The sequence below is a fragment of the Falco punctatus genome (genome assembly GCF_963210335.1).
Source record: "Falco punctatus genome assembly, chromosome: 8".
Classification (NCBI taxonomy): domain Eukaryota; kingdom Metazoa; phylum Chordata; class Aves; order Falconiformes; family Falconidae; genus Falco; species Falco punctatus.
Window position 1 is genome coordinate 22353325 of NC_137588.1, and position 24441 is coordinate 22377765.

The window sequence follows — 24441 nt, forward strand, 5'->3', positions numbered from 1 at the left end:
CTGTGACACATCAACCAATATACGGCTTCCCCAGACTTTGTGGTTAAAATAGTAATATATAGTTTAAAATTATATAAAATGGGTATGGTCTGGCCCAGGCTCAAACTCCTACACCTTGATGCCTACCTCTAAGCGTACCTGTGATTCCATGACAGATAGCCAGAACGATCTACAATAACCCAGCCAGCAACAGTCAGACGCCTCAGTTAAAAGCCAGTGATGAAATGCAGCAATAGGCAGAGGCTCAGGGAAGTTTTCTACTTTCAGGTGGGGTGTCTTTGTTCCAAGAAGTCCTTGCAAGACAACCAAAACCTAGCAGAAGCCTACTGTGACAATCTCCCTGTTACATGATGAACCGTTTCTACTGCATCATCCACATTCTTTCACACGTTTTACTATGACTTGTCATATAGTCTGATACCTAGTACAAGTGTAACATCTTCAGAGGAAAATCTATTACTTATGACTCAGTTGTTTTCTGTGCAATTTGTTATTGAGCTATTTTGCTGTGCGTCATTTTATGTTTTACTTTCTAAAAAGAATTAATTAAATTTTGTTTCAGAAAACTGAAATGACAAAACATCTACAAGTGGACAGCTGATGCTATGGCATAATTTTCCTCTCCAAAAACCTGCAGGTAAGCTTCTTGCTTTTACTAGCAAATTCTCTTACCACCTACTTTTGTCAGGACCATTCCTCAGACACACTGTCTAATTGTGTCATATGGTAAAGAGCAATTTTACAGTGTAAGGTGCAGTACCAAATTCATTTTGCAGAAGACTTCAAGTGATAAACATACCAGATCTTAAAGAGGAAGAAATACTGTTTCTTCTCTACAAATGAAAAACAACTCACAGCAAACATCTTACTTTGGAACTTTTCAAAAGAGTTGACTGTTTATCTTTAGAATTTGTGCCAGTACAAACAAAATTATTTTGTTTCCCTTTTAAGTGAGGATATTACTGAATAAACAATATAGAACTTCTAGAAGTTAGTTCTTAGTTTAACTAAGGTTTTTGTTTGATGCCTCTATGCACACTTCTTTTGTTCATACCCACACCTATCAAGATTTTGTATTTTCTCCAGAGAGATATTCAGAGTAAGATACCCATACCACAATATTTCAGAATCTCCTCCTCACTTGTAACTAGGACACAATGTGTTGAATTCTACCGCCATTGAGTTTTAAATTCATAAACTAGACAGAATATATGGACAAAACAATTTTATCCCAGTAGCAGTATATTTTCCACCTGACATGTTTAATATGGTCCAACTTGCAGCATCACTAGCAGACCGGATGCTCAAATTCTATTCCAGACTCTTTTAGTCTATTTCAACCCCTGATTTATCAATGGGAATGTTGGCTTTGTACAGTAATCTGAAATCTGCACATGAAAATTTCCAGCAAGCAGGCCAGTCTCTTCAGAGCTTGCAAAACATTTTTCACCTGAGCTGCAACATAGCAAAATATTTGTATAATAGGCAGCAGAAGTAGTAATATGCTCTTTAACAAACTGGTAGGACAGCAGTGAACCCCAAGCAAGTATACACAGACTTGAGGCATCTGACTCAAACTGACCTAGGTGTACTAACTTGGTAAGCAACTTTCATTTCAAGCCTCATTTGGGTGATGAAAGCCTGTAGTATGATCAGTTATGCTCATACATTTGAATCTTTCAGCCACCTTTTAGCTGTGCTATGTTACTTCCTAGCTTATTTTAAGCAAATATAGTAGCAAACTACATGTAATCATAAAACTAATTCTGCTATATTTGATGTAAGATGGATTTTCTGAGGCCTTTTAACAAACAGCTAGCATACTCAAAAACTTGGCAAAAAGAAAAAACTAGTAGGTTTAGTCTGAAGTCTGAAATGCAAGCATGGAAAAACCTTGCAAATTCTGAAAGCTTTAAGTAAACTTTTGCAAAATAAATTTTTACAGTACAATAACATGAATGTACTAATGTCACTCTTACTAGCTGCCTAACAGACCAAATTCTTGAGATTTAAAAAGTGTCCTCTTAGAAAACGTACACAGAAGAAATTAATTGGTTTAGTGTATTTTGTGGATGCCCACAGCAGCGTGGCTTCCTTTACATGTACCATCCTACCTACATGAAAGTACTTTTTCTAGGGAAGAATGCATTAAAATTTGGCTAATGATTCAGAAGTATCTTATTTAAAAATGTTAGATGAATGACTACATACATCTTAACACAAGAAGATATTGTCATAATTAAACAATGGAAGACAAGTTCCACTTTTTATGATGATAGGCTGTTTAAGACAGATAAGCACTACAAGTGGCACTGCTCTATCAGTAAGCTGCTAAATGTATTCAGCACAGATTCATCAATTACCACTACTGTGGCCTATGAGTACTGGGGAAAGAAGAGACTGTGCAGACTATACGCTAATAGTGTTCATGTCCATCCATGACACCCTTGCAGGATACCATGAACCCACTATTCCACTTTAAAATAATCTTGAACTGCATCAGCCAACAGAAAGCTAACTATGACTTTGCAGCTACTGTACACAAGGACACGTTTGTCATGAGTTTCAAGCATACCATGCAAAAGGGATACACCAAAACATTTCCCTGTGGCAAACAACTGCCTTGCTTTGGTTGCTACAGACTCTGGCAAACAGCACCCGTTAAATAAGATCAGGAAACTGACTTTAAACCACCCATTACTAAATTCAAATAGTAGAAATATTTGTTACATACTTGATAACATGCCAATTTAAAAAAGCTGTTTTTGTGAACTGTGTTATGGTGCAAAACAACATGAAAAAAGAATCCTATTGCTGTAAATTAACTGTGGTTGGTATCACAGTCTTTTAGACAGCCAGACTTACACAGCAGATGACCTCATCAATGGACAGTAGCACAGCTGTGACCTTGCTTCAAAGGATGTAAAATATAATTAAGGTAAATATTTCAATTAACAAAGCATTAAGATGACCACTAAAATAGTCCTGTGTTTCTGCCAAGTACTTTAATAACAATAAATCAAGAAACAGAACAGCACTTCAGGCTGGGGTTTGACAAGCATATGAGGGAATTTAACTGCTGCCCATCAACCACCTTGCTCTCCTCTTGCATTTACCTTTATAGTTCTACATCCTCCCTTGTATCAGCCCTCATAAGGTCCTCTGTGAAGCACATTCAAGCTGGCAGAAAGTGGCTTTCTGTTTTGGTTTGTTTTTGGAAACCAGTGGCCTGTGGGGAGGAGTTGTCTTCTGCCAGACCAATGTGCTGAAGTGGTTCTGCAAAGGGTTGGGAAGGTTGGAGTCATTGTGACTGGGAGAGGGGAAGACAGGATCATCACAGACATGCTCGCTGGAGTCACTTACGCTGCTGTGAAACCACATTTTATTACTAAGTAACATCAAGTAATAATGCAGCACACTAATAATACATTTCTAATGTTTCTTTAAACCTCTCTCAATGCTGTTTGCAATGCAGCGGCTCTTCTAAGTGACATGCTCTGAATATCAAATGACTAGACTGTTTTTGAACAAGGAACATGAAGAGATCCTTTCTATATGGTGGGCTTCCAGCCTAACCTCTAATAAAACTGGGAGGGAGGAGGAAAAAGCCTTGCTTATTATTTTCACATTATTATGAAATGTAGTTCACAAATGGAAGGTAATTAATTAGATGGTATTGGAGTTAAGACTGTTGTGTAGTGAATCCGTAAGGAGGCTAGAAAAGCATTTAAGTTATTTGAGTAAACATCACTTTACACTCCAATATTTTTAAAAGCTTCTTTGGCTTTAATTAAGCATAATTTTAACAGCAATCAATGTGGATCAAACACCATATACTGCCAATCTCATCTCCCCATTCAATGCAGCTGGATTAACTGCTATGAATGGCATCTTTCAGAGTGTTCTTTCTTTTTTATCTGGTCTGGGTTTCTGGACATGGCCTTAACCTGTTATTCTTCTGAGCTCATGTTTACTGAGGTTCAAAGGAAAAAAAAAAACACAAACACACACAACAAAAAGCAGAGCCTGTGTTATATACAAGCCATTTTTAAGATCTACGGACACCTTGACTGTTTTGCGACAACACTTTTATCCCTCTCAGACATCAGACATACATGCAAAAACTTCATAAGGAATGATAATGTTGGCAAAATTAGGACGAAGACAAGAAGCTGCCTTCAGGCACAGAACTAATCCCATGCTGATGGCAAAGAACTCCAGAAGCACCTTGCAAAACTCAGAGTGGACAAAAAGATGCCAAATGAGCTTCAGTGTAGATACACGTAAGCTAATACATCTAACAAAAAATAATCTAAATCATGTACGCACCATGTTGACAAATGACTTGGAGAAGAAATCTAGGAGTCATTTTTGACAGATCCCTGGAATTAACAGTTTTACATTCAACAGCAACCAAAAAAATCTAGCAAAACATTGGACATCATGAGGAAAGGCACTGAGAAAAAGACAGAGCACATCTAAACAACCTTGGTCCTCCCACATCTCAAGTCGTGTGTGAAGTTCTGGTCCCTGCACCTCAAGGACAGTCTCTAGTCAGAGAAGGGCAAACAAAACATCAAAAGGATGGAGTGCCTGCCTTAGAAAAGGACTAAAGAGGTTCTTCAGTCGGAGAGAAGGCTGAAGCAAGAGATGATTGATCAAACCATGAGGGTGGTAAATAAACCAATGTAAAACTTGTGCTTGCTAAATCCTTCAGTAATAGAATTAAGGGACATTTAACAAAGCTAGTACGACATTAGTTTATAAAAGATTAAAGTGCTTCTTTACAGAACTAGATTTTGGAACTTGCCACCCCAGGAGGCTGTGAAGGTAGTGAGCATGAGCAAGTTTGAAAAAGACTAGTTCTTTGTTGGCAGGTCCACAAACAGGCTCTAGAAATGATGAGCATATATATACCTACCATCCCTAATATGAAAACTATGAAGGGAGAGTACAAGGGAACAGATACATAACATAGCTAGGTTTGTGTACAATCCCTAAATAGTATCCCTCAATGTCACTGTTGTAGACCAAACCCCAAGTATGAAGCCCACTGGTCTGACCCAGTAGAAGTTCTCTGATATTCTTAAACTTTCTCTAATACCATCTGTTAAGCTCCAGGAAAAAAAGACACTACAAAGTTGGTTACACCCCTGCTTCTTACCCACTGTGAAAGATACAGGTCATATTTGAACAACAGCAGATCTTCAGTATAAATTGTAACATATACTATCCTATGTTAAGCAATAAATTAGTACTGTATCTTTAAACAAAAATAAGGGTTGGACCCAAGAGGAAATATTTGAATTATTCCAGCCAGTGTGACCCCTACAAAGCCACAGATGCTGTTCCACAGCAGGATCAACTATTTCAGTGAAAATGTAGCCACCTGCTGAGGGACAAAAGAAACAAACAGCAGCCCCTCAAACAGCAGAGCTGCAGAAAAGCTCAAAGGGAAGCAAGGTTGGGCATGGAAGTCATTCACTTTTTTACTACAGAAAGTCTCAAAAGATGGTAAGAGTTAAAGCTTCCTGGTACTCAGATGGCAGTCTTTAAAAAATGAGTGCAAAACCCAGTGTCTTACAGAGTATTTTTTGCTCTCTTCTACGGAAGCATGTATACCTGAAATAAGCATATCTTAACTGAAATACTTTGAAGATATTGATAATACAGAACACCTTCTGCAAAGGGAGAAGGTCTGCAGGTGACACTCCACAGAAATTAATAAATATAGTTCAACAGAACTCTCACACAGTTTCAGTTGTACAGCACATTCTTTATTCACTTCACTCTTAACCATTAGCTCCCTCTCCAGTATTTGGTAACTTCCTTGTTTTTCAGAAGGAAAGAGTGTAAACTTATATTTTTCATAAATATATGTAAAAATTATGTTATACATTAAATTACACATTATTCTTAAGGGAATAATAAAGTACAGTTTTGATGAGTAACTATTGCAGATATTTAGATTACTCCCACTAGTTTGGGAGCTTAAATGGAGAGCTACAAAAATCAGACTGCGGGACGGTTAAAAAAGATTGTCTGTCCCCCACTCCCCCCCCCCCAAAAAAAAAAAAAAACAAAAAAAACCCCAAACAACAACAAAAAACCTAGCAATTTTACAGTTTAGGTATTGATATCAGGAGAGGGGTGTGCTCATAAGTGAGACTTGTAATTCATTATCACTTTGATTCATCTCTGTATTAATACTACCCACAAGCAGGCCCAAGGCTCAGAGAGACTGTTGTACATCCTTTCTTTCTCCTGGATGAACTCTAGAAAGCTGATCTCAGCCACCAACACATCTGCAGCCTGAATAGCTCTGCTGAAATTTACGTCTGCCTGCCATTAGTCAAAGAACAACTTGCGTATCTTCACCTCTCCCTCCCTCACTCTGTTGAAGAGCTGTGTCCTCAGCATCAGGAGCTGAATTCCCATGTCCTGTTTAAGAGTATCTTTTGCTAACTTCCTTGAAAAGCTTCCATAGGAAACACAGGAGCTGAAGAAGAGCAATCTTGGTCATTCACATATGCCTATGGCAGTGTTAGGCAGCAGCAGATACTATCACCATTTGGAAACATCTGAAGCCTGTGACTAAGTGACAAAGGGAGCACTTGGATGCAGAGGCATTTTATACTTCATCTGGAATTCTGCAGAGCTTCCATACATCAGTGTTTACAGTTGCTGTGTTTGCTGGAGACAGTGCTAACAGCTACAGGTCAGTATTTTAACTGCAGTTCAAAAACAGCATTAGCTTTTCAAAAAAGATCAGTGTACCGTTTGCATGATCTAATACAACTAGGAGAAGTATCATTCATCCATCTTTTCTATGATCTTCTGCAACTCTTCAGCAGTTCAACTAAATGTACATGTGTACTTATTTCTAAAAAAGCACACCACTTGTTTTTCTTAGCTGCATCAAAAGAAATCATTTTCCTACTACTCATGGCAAATTGCATCAATATTATTTTAATATCAATCTTTAAGCAACTAAATAGGCAGTAGGTTGGAGAATGTGACAGGACTGATTGCTTCAGTTCCAGATTTTTTATTATATTGCACATAGCAATACTTTCCTGTAAAAATTACTACTACAAAAGCAGCTTGGGAAAGTCCTAGATATTGTTGTTATTTTAATATTATTTTAAACCTCCTTTTAGTTGGGAGGCATACAGACAGACTCAATTTCTTTGATATAGAAGAAAACTATGAAAAACAAGCTAACAATCTGAAATTTCTGCATTCTTGTCTAGCTTTAACTAGGTAGGAGCATTATATGATGATAATAATTATGAATATTAGTAGGTCTATAGCTGATGAATATTTTTTAACAAGTAAATAGTTAATACATTTATATTCACTTCAGTGGCGGGATGATCCCTGCTCCAAAAAAGTTCATTACTTTTAACACAGAAGAGAAATCAACACTGAATCGAGCACCCTTCTGAAGACATAAACCCGAAATATTTTTACCTTTTAGAAAAGGTTTCCCAAGAACTCTGAGAAAAAAAAAGTAGTTAAGACAAAGATAGGCTATGTAGCAAATACAGTGGCTTACATTCTCCTGTACGCAGGTCCTGACAACAATCCCAGTGAAACAAGTATCACAAATAAAGACTAATGGTGTGCTGAAGATTACTACAGTTCACCCATTCATAAACTAGATTTTTAGGTTAAAATTTGGTGTCAGTCATGGGTGGGGTGGGGGGGGAAGCTCTGTGTTTTCAACCTATAATCTCTGAAAAAATTCTACTGGTGTCTGACACAAAAACACCACAAAAATGTGGGGCTTGCTTTCTTAAGAAAGGACATAAGAAATACACAGATGAGGTATGAGGCAGACTGGCACAACTGAGCACATCAGATGTTTCATCACAGCAATGTACCTGGATCAGGACTGCTCTCTAAATTAACCTAAAATACTCTGACAACATTGATTCCAGTTAACTAAATGAGGTTTCTCAAAAACTGGTTTGCCAATATGACATTTGCCGGATCTATGTGATCTATCCAGAGAACTGGTGATGTACAAGAAACCGAAATGTCATTAGCAACTTATGTTCTGTCAAAAATGTTATTCAGTGGTTAAGTATGCAGGGAGGGAACAACATTAACCTGTACCGGTTATACATTCCACACCTCAAATCTTTTACACTGACTAGTGCTGCCTCCTCAGCTGTAAAACTGAGCTTCAGCTCTCCAGAGCAAAGCATGGATTTGTAACAACGGTACTTACACTGGTTATTCATCCTTGCCATCTGTCACATGATTTTAAAAAATTCTGCAAGCACTTTATGCATCACGTGATTGAATGCATCTTTATAACTGAATTAATGTATCAGACTACTCTGTATCAAGAAAGAGGGAACCAAATCAATACGCTCCTGGAAAGTAGGGAAGGAAGCCTCCAGCTCCAAAAGAAGGAAAACCTCAATCAAATTAAATGCTCTTTGTGTTTTCTGCAGACAGTGTTTCTTAATGTTAAAATGCCCAACCCATCACATGTGAAATAATCAAAAGATAACAGAAACTATTTTCTGTTCAACTGTGGATGCTATCTTGCTCCCTCCCGAATCAACATCAAAACTCCTCTGTATTTCCATGGCTGAAGGATCACGTCCATCATCACAAAGTCTGGCAGCACCCTAACAATTCCTTAAACCAGGTTGGGAACGTTTATATTAATGGCTATAAATAGCACTAAAAGGCTGAGGTTTTTTTCTAAATTAACAAGATTTGACAATACTTAAAAGCCTTCCCATATTAGCTTCTACCACTGAAAGTACAGCAGATTGAAGAACAATGAAAAGGAGCGCACAGGGATAAACGGGATTTCATCTTCGGAATTCCTCCATCTCAATAGCCAGTGGCTATTACATCAACTGTCACCGTTACTCCTACTTTAAAATAACTTTTCTTTGAACTGTTTTAACAACTTTAAGCCACAGTCCGCGGCCACAAGACCACCACCTTCGTTAGCCTCCCCCGCGTGCGAACCGCCCAGCCGAGGCTCCGGCGCCACGTCCGAGCGAAATTCTCCCCCGAAGGAGAGCTCCAGCGGCCGGCGCCGGGCCAGCCCTGCCGAGCTGCTCGCCCCAGCGCCGCCGGCCGGCTGCCGGGCCGGGGCCGGGGGTCGCCGCTGTCCCCGCCGGCGCCCGGCTCCCCGGGCAGGGCAGCAGCCGCCCGCTCCGCGCCAGCCGGGCCGTCCCGCCCGCCTCATCGCCCGCTGCGGAACGCGGGACCCGCAGCCCCCCGGGTGGGTGCGGGGACGCGGCGCGGAGCGCCTTTCCCAGCGGACGCCCCCGCCTCACCGGCAGCCCCTCACCGGCGGCACCGTGCGGCGGTACCCCCCGCCCCAGCCCTCCCGAGGCGACCGAGGAGCGCAGCGCCGCAGCCCCTCCGCCCGACCCGGCCGCCGGGCCAGGGCTGTCCCCCGCGGGCACCGCCGGCCGCCGCCAACCGGCCGGACTCACCGAAGTTCCCACGGCGCCGCGGTCCCTCCCGGGGACCGAGACGGGGCACGGCCGGCAGCGACGCGCATAAAGGCAAGGCGAGGGGCGGCGGGGGACCGCGCCCGCCCGTGACCCCCGCCCGCCGCGGCCCACCGCCGCCCTGCGCCGCCACCCGCCGCGGGCATCCCTCCCGCCCGCCGCTCCGCCCGTGCCGGTGCCGCTGTCCGGCGCTGCCGCCGGCCCATTCAGCACGAGGCGTAACGGATGCACACGGAGGCAGGCATCTGCCTTCCTCGCGGCCGGACCTTACCGGCCGCGCTCGCCGCCCTCGCCCGCCTGGGCGCACGCCGCTCCGTGCCGGGCTCCCGCTGCCATACGCCGCCTCGCAGCCGGCATCACTGCTCCGCCCGCAGCCGCACCAGCCGCCGCGGCGCCCGGCAGCAGCACCCGCCCCACGAGAGCGCAGCCCAGGCAGCGGCGGGGCTCGCCCTCCCCGACTGACAGCGGCGAGTAACCAATCGTCACCCGCGCAGCACCGAGGAGGCGGGAAGTTGTGACGGGAAGGGACCAATGGGAGCTCGCCCCAGCAGCAGCGCTGTTTCCGGGAGGGGGTTGCCGCGCCGGGCGGTGAGGGTCGGCGCGGGTGTGAGGCGGCGGGGCGCTCCCGCAGGGCCGGCGGCGGGGCTGTGCGGATCGCCGGGCCGGAGCGGGGCTGGGCCAGGGCAGGGCTTCGGCCTCCTGGGACCTCGCTCCTGCCCCAGCGGTGGCTGCCGGCAACGGTAACGCGTGCGGCTGGGCCGGTCTCGCCCTTCGCCAGCTGCTCGGGCGAACGGGCGCGGGGCTGGGGCCGGCTTCTGGGGTGGGAAGTGTGTGTCGCCCTTCCCCCGCCTGCGCAGGAACGTCAAACTTCACGCCGAAGCTCTTTGTTTAAAATTAAAAAAAAAAACCCAACAACAAAAAAAAAAAAAAACCGGGGAGGAAAGGCTGTATCTTTTGCGGCGGGGCGCTGCGGGGCTGAAGCCGTGCCGGCCGGCAGCATCGCCCCGGCCGCCGCCTGCCGCCGACCTTGGCGCCGCCGCGGCGGGCAGCGCAGCGCGTCCTGCGGGGTGCAGTGCGGTGCGGAGCCCGGTGCCCTCTGCCGCCGTGGCTGGCCGTGCGGTGCGGGGTGTGCACCCCTCTGCCAGGCCTCGCCGCGGAGGCTCGTCCCGCTGGCCGTGCCCGACCTGCCTGCGCCGCCGTTCGACTTGGTTCAGCTGTAGCAGTGATGTCGCCGGCGGAGCAGGGGTCTGGCTGACTGCTGTTGGTGGGGTACAGCCGTAGTTTTGCATCGCTGTGATTGTAGGTAGAATGGGGTCGTTCGCACCCTAACTACAGGGATGTAGCGTAGAGGGATGTAGGCCTGGTAGGGTAGTAGAGTCCTTGGAGAAGGGAAGACCTAGGAGGTATCCTAGAGGAGTATTGGCGTAGAATGGGAAGGGACACAGGCTTGGTACTGGAGACCTTGTGGCTGCAAACAGCTTACTCATGCTCCGTTAAAGAAATGCACACCTGGTGCTAGGCAGGACTGATTTGGGGGGCAACAGAAACAGTATCTGACATACCTAAATGGTAATATACACAGTAAATTCAGGTGTAGAATTAGAGCTGCACACCAGTGAGGAAAGAGAAAGTTAGAAAAGCATGTTAGCAAAGATAAAAATGACCTCCACTGAATCGAGAAGGAAGGTGAAATCATAAACTTGACCATTGTACTTCTGACCAATGACTCAGAATGCTCGAAAGTCACTGCTGTCAACCCCTCTCACTCCAAACCTGGGATGAAACTGACCAGAAACTGAGCGGGGTGCATGGAGAGGCGGTGGAAGGCTGGGTGCAGCAGCAGGAGAGGAGTACAACAGCAACCTGAACTGCATCATTATCATTCTTTTCCCGTAGCTAATGACTATTAGACTCTTTAAGTTTTCAATTATACAAACAATAAATGTCTTTTCCCTCTTTTCCAGTCTCTCTCTCTAAAAATTCAGGTGAAAACATTTCAGAAAGATGTTTCACTGCTGGGTATTGTCAGTGCTGTTGGTTGTCCACTGGTTTGGCATTTGCTTGTCAAGAAAATCCCCTAACCCAGTTTCGTACTTTATCTGCTGATTCAAAAGGGTGTGGAGTTTTCTTAATTCCTAATGGTTTACCATCATATTTCATGCCTTTTTAGAATAGTTTCTAAAATGAAATAACCTCTTGAGTTAATCTGGTCATAAGCAAATATTTGTTAGGTCTTAATGAAGGAATTTTTTGTTAATATTAATATTGGATACTTGTTTACGGGAAGAATTCCTTCAGTTGTACCAGATGCGGGTACCCTCATCTGTGATGAGTTTAGAAATGTTCAATGTTAAATGACCTGAAAGTCATGCCCTTTCCTTTCCTAGCAACCTTTTAATGCAAATTTTATTCTGGTGAGACTGATCTACTACAGTGTAGGTTTCTTTTCCTCCCACCTTTCAACTCTTTAGCTTTTTCTTTGGTGGCAATGATACATTTGAGTTTACTGTGTCCAGTGAGAACACTGAATACACTCATTTTTTGGAAGGAAATAATGGCAAATATTTTAGATGCTTATAGGTTTAGATATCCTGTGCAATACCTCAGTCAGGGATGTCTTTCTTCTATAAAATTGGTTTTATTACTTCAGGAGCAACCTCAAGCCTTGAGAAAATACAGTGTAAATATTAGTATTTTATACATACCAAAAAATAGGAGATTTTTTTACCTTTTGTTAAAGCAGGAGGTGGGGTTTTTTTAACATTTGTTGTCAACCATATCTTTATCTTGGAAAAAAAACCCCACCAACCAACATACTTTATTTACTGTTGAGTTTTACAAATGTTGCAGGACTAACTAAAGCATTGCACAGTTATAACTTTATGACTCCTGCAAAGAAGGAGGAAATAGAAAAAATAATCCGTTTAAGTGAAGCTCTTTCATAGTAACTAGAACAGAAACGTTGTTTTTAATCTTTTAAACTTTATCTAAAAATGTAAACATAAATTCAGACATCCTGTCTGAAAATTATTTTCATGTTAAAAAAGTACCCTTTAAGATTCACCAACAGCTTCTTGCAAGCATATACACATCTCAGTCTCTAAGGTAAGTAAATCATTACTTGCCAGAATAAACCTGCAGTTTAGCTACAAAAAAAAAAAAAAAAAAAAAAAAAAAGTAAGGTATCTTTTAACACTGTTTTTCCAAACTTCAAAACTGCTGAAGATTGCTAAAGAGAATTTGTTCCAAATAGAAAGTCAATATACCACATAACAGCTACATAGCCTGTTGGTAAGACAAAACTTCTCAAAGGGAAACTGTTACAGGCATAGAAGCACCAATTAATTAAAAGTGGAAAACATGCAAGAAAGAGAAGGCAGCACACCTGAAATATGAGCCTGTTCATTAAAGTGCTTTACAGTACACATAACACTTGCCAAAAATTTAGCAGAGGTCTTAGTACCTAGGTAAACTTTTTGGTTTCAATGTATCCCATTAAAATTGCATAGATTGTTCAGCCCACAAAACTGTAATTTAGCCTTCCAACCCATAAGGCAGAAAACTTCAAAAAGTTCTTTCTGAAAACCAGTGTAGTACTCTTGAAAAGTACTCACAGGGCATACAGGAGCTGAATTACTCTTATTCACAGAAGAAACCGTAAGATATATAACCCCCATCCAGCCCTGTCAGCAGGAGTCCATTCTGTCCTGGATCAACAGATCAACGGGGTGACAGAAGAAGTCATGAATCAAATCTATGAAATGATTGTTTTAGCTGTTAAGACTGCCAACAAGGTGTGAACTGTGGTCTAAGTGCTGCTATTGGGGACCTTGGCAGAGAGTTAAGAACTATGCTAAAATCCATCTCCAAAAAAAGAAACACAGTGGCTGTATGTCCTCTGGTCTTTAGCCTCAGGTTTTAGGAGCGCTGCTGCATTTTGCTACCAAGGTTTGTGCTTTGAAAAATTAACCCCATCTCTGCCCAGAAGGTCTTTGTGGCCCCAGGTGGCTCCCCAATTACAGAAAGAGGTTTAGACTCCCAGTTATTTTTCTACTTGTTCTGTTCATGACTTCATGCAGACATTTTACTTTTTCATGTCTCTGCTATCTTTTTACAAATAAGAAATGTATTGGCTTTGGAGAGACCCACCTCACAAGGAGTTTATATAGGTAGCAGTGGAGACTTGGTATTATGTTTTGATATTAACTGTGCATCCAGCTGGAGCCTGATTATACTAAACATAAAATCTTCAGATTTTCCATGCTTCATCTAGTCTTTTTTCCATTGATTCATCTGTTGTCTTTGCCTCTTAGTGTCCTGCCCCCCCCCCCTTTTTTTTTCTTCGAAAGCTCTACCTATAGACATACATAAAATGCATTGTTACCTACTACTGTTTTTTGATGTGAGTCATATTTCTGATTACTAGGAAATAACTTTATGGGCCCTAAATAGGTGAGTCTATCCCGGACCAACTTTCAAAGAGGAATAACTGCAGTATGGGTCTGATATACAGGAGGAGTACCAGAAAACACAAAACCATTTGCAGGATGGTAATAAGCTGACAGAACCTCTGAGTTATAAAATACTGTGGATATTCCCTGCAGTGGTGTGTTGACCTTGGCCAGCTGCCTACCCAGTCGCTCCCTCTTTAACAGGACAGAGAGAGAAAGTAAGGTGGACAAGTGTGAGGGTTTAGATAAAGGCAATTTAATAAGAAAAACAAAGCCGTGTAAGCTTTGTAAGCAAAGTATAAGAGGGAGTTGATTCACTGCTTCCCATCAGCAGGTGATGTCCAGCCACTGAGAATCCTGAGAAGGAGGACCTCAGTACACACAGTGATTGCTTTGGAAGACAAACTTTGTAACCATGAATGTCATCATCCCCTGCCCCTCCTTTTTCCCAGCTTTTATTACTAAGCACAATGTCATGTGGCATGGAACATCCCTTTGGTCAGTGGAGGTCAGCTGTCCCACCCAGCTCCATATTGGCAGTTGGTGTTAGGAGGTGAACAGTGTATTAATGGAGCCCTTCTGTGAGGCACAGTGCCTCAGCAGGTCTTTTACATCAAACTGTAAAAATAACCTTTTAGAGATAAACATTATTTAGGTCCTCCTTTTTGGTAGGGTTTGAATATTTAAGTGATGCATAGATGCAGCACTGCTTTTACAGATCTGTGGGAGGAATATTCGATTATTTATTTTTAAATGCGTTACAATTTGCTGGTGTGATTCAGCCTCATTTGGTAACCTGTGTTTTAATATTATGTAGATGTATGTTGTGAGATGCAAATCACAGTTATGTGCTAGATGCTATACAGACAAATACGGAAACAAAGTTCTTGCCCCAAAGACTTTGCTCACATGAACTCTTCTAGAAGCGCATTGTGATGTGATTTCACACTGCATGAGGAGCTATTTCCTTTTGTTATTTTATTTACTGTGCATTAGGCTGGCTGAAGAGAACTAACCTCCCCATAAACAAAGCAAGGGGAGTTCCTTTGTGTGCTGGGTGAGTCCTTCAAGATGTTTGTTTATCTGAAGTGATCAGTTGCAAGAACAGCTTCCATTTATATAGCGTCCTTCATAGCAATGTGACTGTGAACAGAATATACTTTAAAGTATTTAAAGACTCTAAATATATATTTCTTTGCAACTGCCTTGAAGAGCAATGTAAGATAGGCCTTTTGTGTTGAGAAAGGGATGGGTGGTGGAGCATTTTTTTCAGATCCAGGCAATGCTGCTTTGCATGAGTGACCAGGACATTGAAAAATCATATTTTTTTCTCCATTGGTCCAGTCAATTTAGGTATTTTTACCTTTGTTTTTAATATGTTAGAGATTTTATTGTCCCCCACCCAATACTTAATTTTGTGGTGGATCATCTCTTTTGGCAAACATCTGCACTGTTACCTAAGGAATTAATCATAAAAAAAAACATTAATCCAGCTCTCAACTGGGCTAACCAAGAGAGAATAACCTTCATATCACAGTCAGTGGCTGAATCCAGCTGGCAAAAATCAATGTAGTTCTATTTAATCATGATTAATGTTTTCATTTATTTTATAATTTTGCATGCAATTTTCTTTTTAGGGCTCTTGCAGGATGATTTGGCAATTGCTATTCATAAACCAGAGAGCTTGGTTCTGTGTTATCTGATAAAGATGTCATCTGATTTGCTTGCCAGCAAGGGGATGTGACCAGTAGAAGGATGTGACTTGACATTAAATTCCATTTTCTCAAAGGACACATCTACCAGAATTCAGGATTCATGTCCCCTTGTACTAGTACTGAAAAGGTTGGAATTGTCACCACTGGTGCTATTTTATAATTGACACACTGACCTGGTTCTGTCACCCGTATTTTCATTTATGACCATCTTAAGAAGAATTACATGTTTCTGTAGTGACATCCACGTAGGTAAGGATGTCTGCCTGGGAAGGGGCTAAGGACTTTGCTGCCAAAATTTATTCAAAGAGAAGAACTACATTAGGAATTAGAAATGCATTAGGCTGTGTGCTTTTGCTTTTCATCTGGAAGAAAGAATTGTCCATAATCTCAGCCCAAAAAAGCTTATAATGCAAGTAGAGGAATGATAAAAGAAAAAATGGAGTACATGGATAGAAAGAAACGGGGTGGGGAGGAAGTGAAGGCACCATATTATGAAGCAATTTAGCGGTACTGAACTTGCCAGTTCTATATATACACGGCTGGTGTTACAGTAATTTGCTGATTGCTTGTAGTTCTACTTACGTATACATGAGTGTCTATCTATTTATATACATACAGACATAGGATATTCATATATTACATTAAAAGAACATTAAGTTTGAAAGTGGGAATGCTTGAACTTAAAAGTTCTGTCTGATACAGTCTTTAGTTTTGTGATTGCATGATGTTTTTCTTGGGGTTCTTACCTGATTTGGAGCACCGAAGGGATGAATCCTGCTATTTGCAGAACTATTTAATATTTTCATTTACTGAATTATTAAAAATATGACCTCAGGCCTTATTGATTATAATCTCCTATGTATCTTTTAGCTGCTGCAGCAATTCAGAAAGAAGTCTTAATAAAAACATTCTCCTGGCTATATATCACAAGGACATGATCTGTACCATAAAATAATGTGAGATGTTGAAATTGAAAACTATATTGCAAATATAGCCAAAATAGAACTCTATCAAAGTTGAGGCACTAGATTGATTTAAGATCATTCAGCTGAAAGATATTTTTTAGCATGGGCAAAATTCTGTACTGTTACCAGATGTTGTTCCTGGAAATGGAGGAAGCCTTTTTGGTAAAGCTTTAAAAAGAAATCAGCCCGCCTGTCATTCCCTATGTGCAGAAAGCTGCAATCCAAATAGATAAAACTAGACAAAACCATAAGCAATTGAAAAGAGCATTTTTTTTAAATGGAAAGTATGCAAAACTAATACTAGAATGGTATTACCTTTTCCTACAATTAAGACACGTACATAACTATGTGGGATGGAATAAAACATAGATTTTAGCATCACAGTTTAGCAGGATAATATTACTCAAGTAGGAGCATGTCGTGTACAGAAGTCACCCCAGACAGGTTTTGGTGTATTTTTTCTGCTCCACCAAAACATTTAATGTGCATTATACAACAATCATTCTAGAAAATTCTAAAATTTTTATCATTCCAAGACTCGAATCAAGGGAGGAATTACTCCTAATATTATAAAACTTAAAATTCCAGCAGTCCATAAAGCATGACATTTTGATGCTGGGTTTTAACAGTTTTCAGAACTTACAGGTGGATCCAGATTTTTAATTTCCAGAATTCAATCATTGTATTTGGCACATATGTTTGTATGTCTTCAGCAAATATATTAAAGGAACATTCAAGTTTCAAAATCAAGCACTCAGATGTTAGCAAATGGTAAAATTAAGGTTGTCAATTTGACCTTATTTCATGACTCTGTGACTTATGATTAATTTTTTAAAATTATGGTCACTTAGTAAAGATTCAGTAATATAATAGATATTAGTAAGTATAGTAATACATATACATACAAGTGGAACAAACTCAGTAAAGGTACAGGAGGTGCAGTTTCATCCATTATCCATCTTTTCTGTGTAGCCAAGTCTTCATTTGAAAAAACCCAAAACATTTCTAGGAAGTTCCCAAAGAATGTTGATGTGAAACTACTAAAGAGGATCATGGTAGTTCCATTAGGGCACCGAGTGCAGGTTTATTCCATTCACATGCAGGTTGTTTGTCAGTTCAGAAGGCTTTTTCTAGGCAGGACACTGCAGAAGCACAATACTCTTGCTGTCAACAAATCTATTTCCCACAGTTAATTCTATTTTCTGCCTTCCAGTTTTTGAGTTTCTGGATGGAACAAGTTCCAGACGGACACTGATCAGTGCCTTAACAGGGGCAAGGTGAGCACCTAAACTTTAGCTGCAAACAAATGCATGCAAGGATCCATGTTACTGAATGTCCCTTTGTCAAGATACAGTAGTAGTTTGATGACATTGAACATCCCAGTGAAGCAGCAGTTCCTTAGGGTGATACAAGAAGTTTACCGGACAGGCATGAAGTTTTCACAGGAAATTTTCCCCAAGAAGAAAAAAGCTAAAGAGGTTAGCCTTTACAGTGGTTACTGTAAAAATATGTTTTGATCAGGGTGCCCATATGCACTTAAGGAATTTGTTTTGATTTGTATACTATTTGTCTTAGATATTTGGGAGATGGTGTTGATTAAGTCCTTCACTTTGGATAAACTTGATGCAGAACTTAAGAGTCCCCATATAAAGAAATGTATGTTTCTCCTCCATTCTGGAGCTGGCAGAGGACTGGCAAACACAAATTGTTTTCATGGCTTCTTTCACCTTCACTCCACGATATTTGACCACAATAATCTCCTTTATCAAATGGAAATAGCCAGAGCACAGAAACGTAATGCTTTTTATTGCTATGTCTTCTCTGTTTCTCAGAGGCGATGATGCAATTTGTAGCTGGTTCAAGAAAATTATTTGTTCTCTGGAGTGCTGCAGTTAGTGTTGAAGTGTCATCACAGAACATAAATATCTGGAGACCTAATCCCAGCTTCACTGAATTTGTTGGAACCTATTTGGAAGAATTGTATAAAGTTCAGTTTTCTTATCCAGGCTTTCACAATTAAGGTAAATTATCCCTATCATTTTTTTCCTCATTTTCCTGTCTTGGTGTCTGTAGTGCACATATACTTTCTTTAACCAAAAATAATGATCCTGGAGAAGTCTGCAGTATATATATTATATATATATATAGCATATACATTAGTATTTTCAAATATAGTTTACCATATATTATTAACAAAATGTTCATATCATGATGCCTGCAGGAACATATAAAGGTATTTTTGGTTGTGGTTATAATACTTTGTTTCGAAGAAAATGATTTAGGCTTCACATTCTGGCCCAAGAAGAGTCTGTGCAGTTTCTGTTTTATGGAATGCTGTTGGCACAGACAGCTGCCAAGGACTGTTAAAGGCAACTTCTCATCACCTTCTCTCCAGGCACATAAAAAACACTGCCCACTTTGGCAAAATAGTTTCCTCAGTTAAAGCCACCAAGACTCAATCTGTAGCCTTCAATGCAAGAGTACTGTCCCAATGAATTAGAACAGTAGCTTACAGGAGACAATAAAGAAAAAGATATTCTAAACAGCGTATGATACTGTGTACATGCTACTTCCACTCTAATATTGCTTTATGGAAAGCTGTAGAAAATCTCTTAAGGTTGGAACTGCGAAATTACTTTTTGTGTCCAGCTATACATACTGAACCCATAGCTATTTCTTCCTTTTAATGTGATACCCTGCTAGAGCTCTTAAGTGCGATCACAGAGAGAAACTGGAAGCATATTCTAAGTGGTAAGAGACTAGTTCTTATAGATTGTTAATTCTTTTTGTTATAATATGTGCACCAGTATTACAATTAACATGACATAATCTAATTTACCAAACAGTATATTGCAGTATATATACCCCTCATGGTACAGCTATACCTCCATTCATCCATACATTTTTAACTATTTCACCTTTTGTACTGAAAACTCATCTTCCCTTTTTGTTCAGAGGTGACTTTCTTTATCATTAAATGAAGTATTTGGTCAATCTTTTCTGCACTAAGGGTGACTGGAAAAACTGCCTTCTTTTCAGTTTGGAACATGCAGTTTCTGTGGGGAAGGAATGTCTCTTTCATAGTTACCTGTTATGATAGAACATTATTCCTTGTCAGCATCTGTCACACGTATCATTACATCAGTCTAAAAGTAATTTTAAATGGATACTACTATTGATAGTTACAGTGTCGAGAGCCAAAAGGTAAAATGGGTTTGAAATTAGCTGTCATCATGTAGATATCCCTTTGAGGTTTTTCTAGGAGGTTTTTTATTATTATTTAACTAGATTATGAGATTTTGAAAATCACCTGCTGCAAATGTGTAGTAGATTTTTCATGTCTGTTTTTAATAAAATTGTAATGTACTCGGTTAATGAGTACACACATTCATAATGCATATGAAGACTTTTTCCTCTCTTACTCCGTCCCACATCCTACCCTAAGAGAGGTTAGATAAGGTGAGGAAGGTATAGGAAATAGGTCCGTGGAGATGTAAGACTTTGAATTTTTCATCTCTTTTCCTGAAGCAGTAAACAGCTGCCTTATTTTTTGTTTAAGGACTATACTGAAAATTCAGATCTTTCATGGTGAAGTTGTAATTTAATGTTTCAGAAAGCCCAAAAGAAAGGTCAGTCTGATTATGTTCCTAAGCCCATTTTAACACAATTCCTCTATTTAAAACATTTTAAAATGCTTTTCATGTCAAAGTCATCAAATGTAACCCACATACAAAGTGAAATGCTGCTTGTGAAAGTCAGTAAAGTTCACCCAAAGGACTTAACTTAGGTGCTTCTTAATGGATGAAAGCACAAAAAGAGACCAAGGTTTTAATCTGTCTCTTTTTGACTTCATGTTTTCCTGTTTTTGTGAATGTACTCAGGGTTGTTAATATTTTTGCAATTATACCTAACAGCTGGAGGCGTACTTGACTGAAGTGACCCAAATCTTATGTAAGTAATTCTGATAATTATCCTGCACATTGAAAATAAGGCCTGAACTATAATTATTTATGGGAGAGAGACTGCAAGAAATGTTCAGTGTTAGAACAATGCAGATCCTTAGCTTGATTTTAGTGTCCACACTGAGCACTATGTGTTTTAAGATACTACTGTAGGTATGCCTATTAATATGTATGGAGGAGATAAAAGCTTAACAGAAGACAGACGAGGTAAGTACACTTTCTGCAGTAATCAAGCATTTGCTTTCAGCAAGTCCTTCACCGAGGAGAAGCAGTACAGTAAAAGTGTTGTTTAGGTCCCGCTATAGTTTTCAGGATGCCTCTGACTCTACAAAAACTCCAAAGGGATCAGTTGATATGCTGCATCTATAAAAACAATTTAAGTAGCTCTAAGTAAGTCTTCGTGCCAATTGTGTTAATAAAGCTGCAAAGGGACTGCAAATCTTTAGAAGCCCTCTGAAGTCCAGTGCTGGCCCAGCAATTCAGAAGCTTCTTAATGAGACATTAAATCATGCTCTTTAATCTCTCTAATTGGTGCTTTTTTGAGTGTAGAAAAATAGATGAACCCTGCGGTGTTCTAAAAGCAGTGGAACATCTTCACTAGTAAATAATACCTAGTGAAAACAGACTTGTTGGACTGCAAGTCTCCTGTACTAAAAAACGATGTGGAGAAATTTCGTATCCCTGCTACTTGTCAGTGCAGTTTTGCTGTTGAACAGTGCTTGGCTGCAGCTGTGCTGGAAGTGGGTCAGCTCTGCCCTCCGTGACTGTCAGGTACCATTCCTCAGCACTGCTAAAGAGCCTGCCCATGAGCCAAGGGGTGAAACCCAGGAGCAGCCAGAAGAAGTTATCCTGCGGAGAGAACGGGAGTTTCAGTACCGTGATTGCTCTCGGGAGCCTTCGTGCCTCTCTTCACGGAATGGGACTTCTACAAACCGATGACCGGTTATTTGAACTCAGGTACTAAAACTTAGAAAGCCTAGATGTTAACTTAAAGATATTTAAACTGAGAATAACAACTTTGTTTCACAAAAGTACAGCTCTAATGGATGCTAGTTCTTTTAAAACCATAACGACTAGCTCCTTGGCTGCAGGAAATCCATACTGTTTCACCAATATTGCATAAGGCTTTTTGGCAGCTAAGGAGTTACTACTGACTTAGCATTTCATTTCAAGAAAATCTGTAAGGTTGCTACTTTCTAGCTACAGCTTTTATCCCAGTCTCACTTTCAGCTGTTATATGCATTCTCTCCAGAGTGTGACTTCTGAGTGCTAATGTATGTATACATTAGGGTGATTCAGGCATACATTATCTTCCATCTCTTTTGCCATCTATGGGAAAGAGAGTAAAACAAACATACGTCTCAGTGAGTTCCAGCCTTATCTTGTCTTGATTACTCCTGCTCTAAGGTTTTGGCTGAAGCTCTGAAGAACTTGTCTGCTTCAGTATTTTTTTCCAGATAATTTACATTCTTTTACAATTTTTTATTACCTGTGGCTATTAGTTTTCTAGAACAGGTTTACAGGGTGTCATCCTTATAATTTGTAGAAGAACTCCAAGACAGTATGATGGGACACCTGGCTTGTGCTTCAAAGAAACAATTATGCAATATAATTTAATTTTTTTCTTAACATTCATCCTCACTACTGGAGAAAGAAAAAAGGCCACCCGCTGAGAGAAGAGTGAATGATAATGAATCCACTAGAGGAAGGCTCTGTACTTCTGTATCTGCCCCGTGCTCAGCAGAATCCCAGTCATGGAATATCCAAGCAGATTTGTCCTATACAGTATGTCATTTATATATGTTGATTTGACACATTATTCCCTCTGGGAATAAACATTTTCATGTAGTCCTGCCTGTTTCTACTATTTCATCAAAGCCTTTATTTCAGTCATCTCTAGCTGGCCAAAGGGAACACGCTTTTTCTGTGACTCATTTTGTGTGTTTTTATTTTGTTTAAGGGAAGCAAGAATGTCTATATTTTGTAAGGATATTTTCAGAGGTATTAATTTCTTGGTGTAAACGATTTTTTTATTATCATAACTCATATCAGTCACTCCTCTAAATTGTAGGATACACCTTTAAATTCATCAGAATATGCAGGAAAATTAAAAGTGGCAAAGGACTGTACTTCAGGTATAAATGTTACAATCACATTAGCTTTTCACTTGAATTATTGACTTGCATATGATCGCACCTATGTACATAAACAACCAACCACCATTTCACACTCAATGTCATTCCTCTTTCCTAACTAATACAGTCAAATCTGATCTTATACCTAATAAGAAATTTTGGAGAATGGGGAGATTTGAAAGTTTAGTCCGTGTAGAGCTCTTAATATTTTAGACAAATCCATTGATTTTCTTCAGGCTTGCATTTTCTGAGATTTTTTTTGTTGTATTATCAGGAATTTTGTTGATGTTAATTTTTGTTGTGTTATCTACTCAAAAAAGCAAATTTAGATCTATTTACTAATCTCTTGGGTTTTTAAAAATAATGTATTATGGTTATAACCAAATAGGGTGAAGGGAAGGAATAAGAGAGAGAGATCTTGCCAAAATAATTTTTAAATATTCACTATGGCTTATAGGCTAATGCTTTTCAACAAAGTTGTCAAATACAGTGGTATCTGAGTGCTTTGCGTGAAGGCTAATTATTCTCCTGAGAACATTTATTTTAAGGGGTCTTTTCTATATGCCTGCATTTTGTGAAAATAGTTCAGAGGAGTCAAACATGATGCATAAAGAGGAGGCTTCACTTCCTTGAAGTACTCTTGTGGAGGAAATACTATGTATAGCTTTTCTCGTGTGTGTATATAATTGTTTCTGTGGAGGTACAGAAGAAGAGTCACATGTGGATATCCCACTTACCCACAATCCCATTTCTTTGGGCAACGAGTTGTAGTGCAGCAGATATTTTGTTCTAGAATTCTTCACAATGATTTCTTAAATGTTTTAACATCAACCTGTCTTTCTTGTAAATTACTGCAAACACCTGTCTTGGTCAAATACTTCAGACATTATTTTGAAAACTGTATTTTGATTATCTTTCCCTTTCACTCTGACAAAAACTTCGCTTTAAAGTAATTAACACATGAAGAATGTCACAAACTGTTTAAGGAAAATCATATGTATAAATTCATATTTAAAAAACCTTCACAAAATACTTTTTGGTAAAGTGCTTTTTTATTATGCGTTGTCAACAGTTAAATGATATGTTGCCATTTCATGCAAGCTGGAATGGTGTTAAAAGAGCAAATGTTAATCCATAAACATGTTAAGGAAAAAAAGTGCTAAATCTGCATAAGTTTGTACAGGCTTAAATATGAAACTGGACAGCTCCTTCAGTTAAAATGACTTGGAATTAGTTACTGAAACAACCACTATTCTTAATTGCCCATTATTCCCAAATCTTGATCCAGTTCTGTGTAGGATATTTGGTTTTATCCTGTGTTAAAATTTGCACTTTTTTTTTTTTTTTTTTTTTTTTCACTGTCATACAATATAATGCCATAGTAGCAGCTCTAGGAATACAGCAATACAGTACTATTTGCCAACCAGTTTTGGTTAATATTCAATAATGAGTCCATTTCAAACTGAGTACTGTATACTTTGTGAAAAAAAGCCAAAAAACCAACCCCCCAAAAACCCAGCCAAACCCCAAATCTTCTCATATGAGCTAACACAACAAATGTACATAATATGTCATGGAGCAACAGCTCATTTACAATAATAACAATACATAAGAAAAAAACTGTGGAAATAATTTTTATTGTTTTGTGCACACCAGGTGCTTCACATCTTACTTTGTTACAAATGATAGACAGTAAAATTGAATTATTATGTTTCTGAAGGA

At 40.0% G+C, this 24441-nt stretch overlaps 1 protein-coding gene across 5 annotated transcripts in view; it reads right to left on the reverse strand.

Moving 5' to 3' along the window:
- The window catches only part of B3GALT1 (beta-1,3-galactosyltransferase 1), a 215569-nt gene extending 205679 nt beyond the window's left edge, over positions 1 to 9890 (reverse strand). For 3 of the 5 annotated variants that reach the window (XM_080399034.1, XM_080399035.1, XM_080399033.1), the window contains exon 1: positions 9763 to 9890. The gene's annotated coding sequence lies outside the window, so the exon portion shown is untranslated. The remainder of the gene's footprint in view (positions 1 to 9762) is intronic. The other 2 variants (XM_080399039.1, XM_080399038.1) reach the window with 1 other exon arrangement.
- Between the last annotated feature and the right edge of the window lie 14551 nt (positions 9891 to 24441).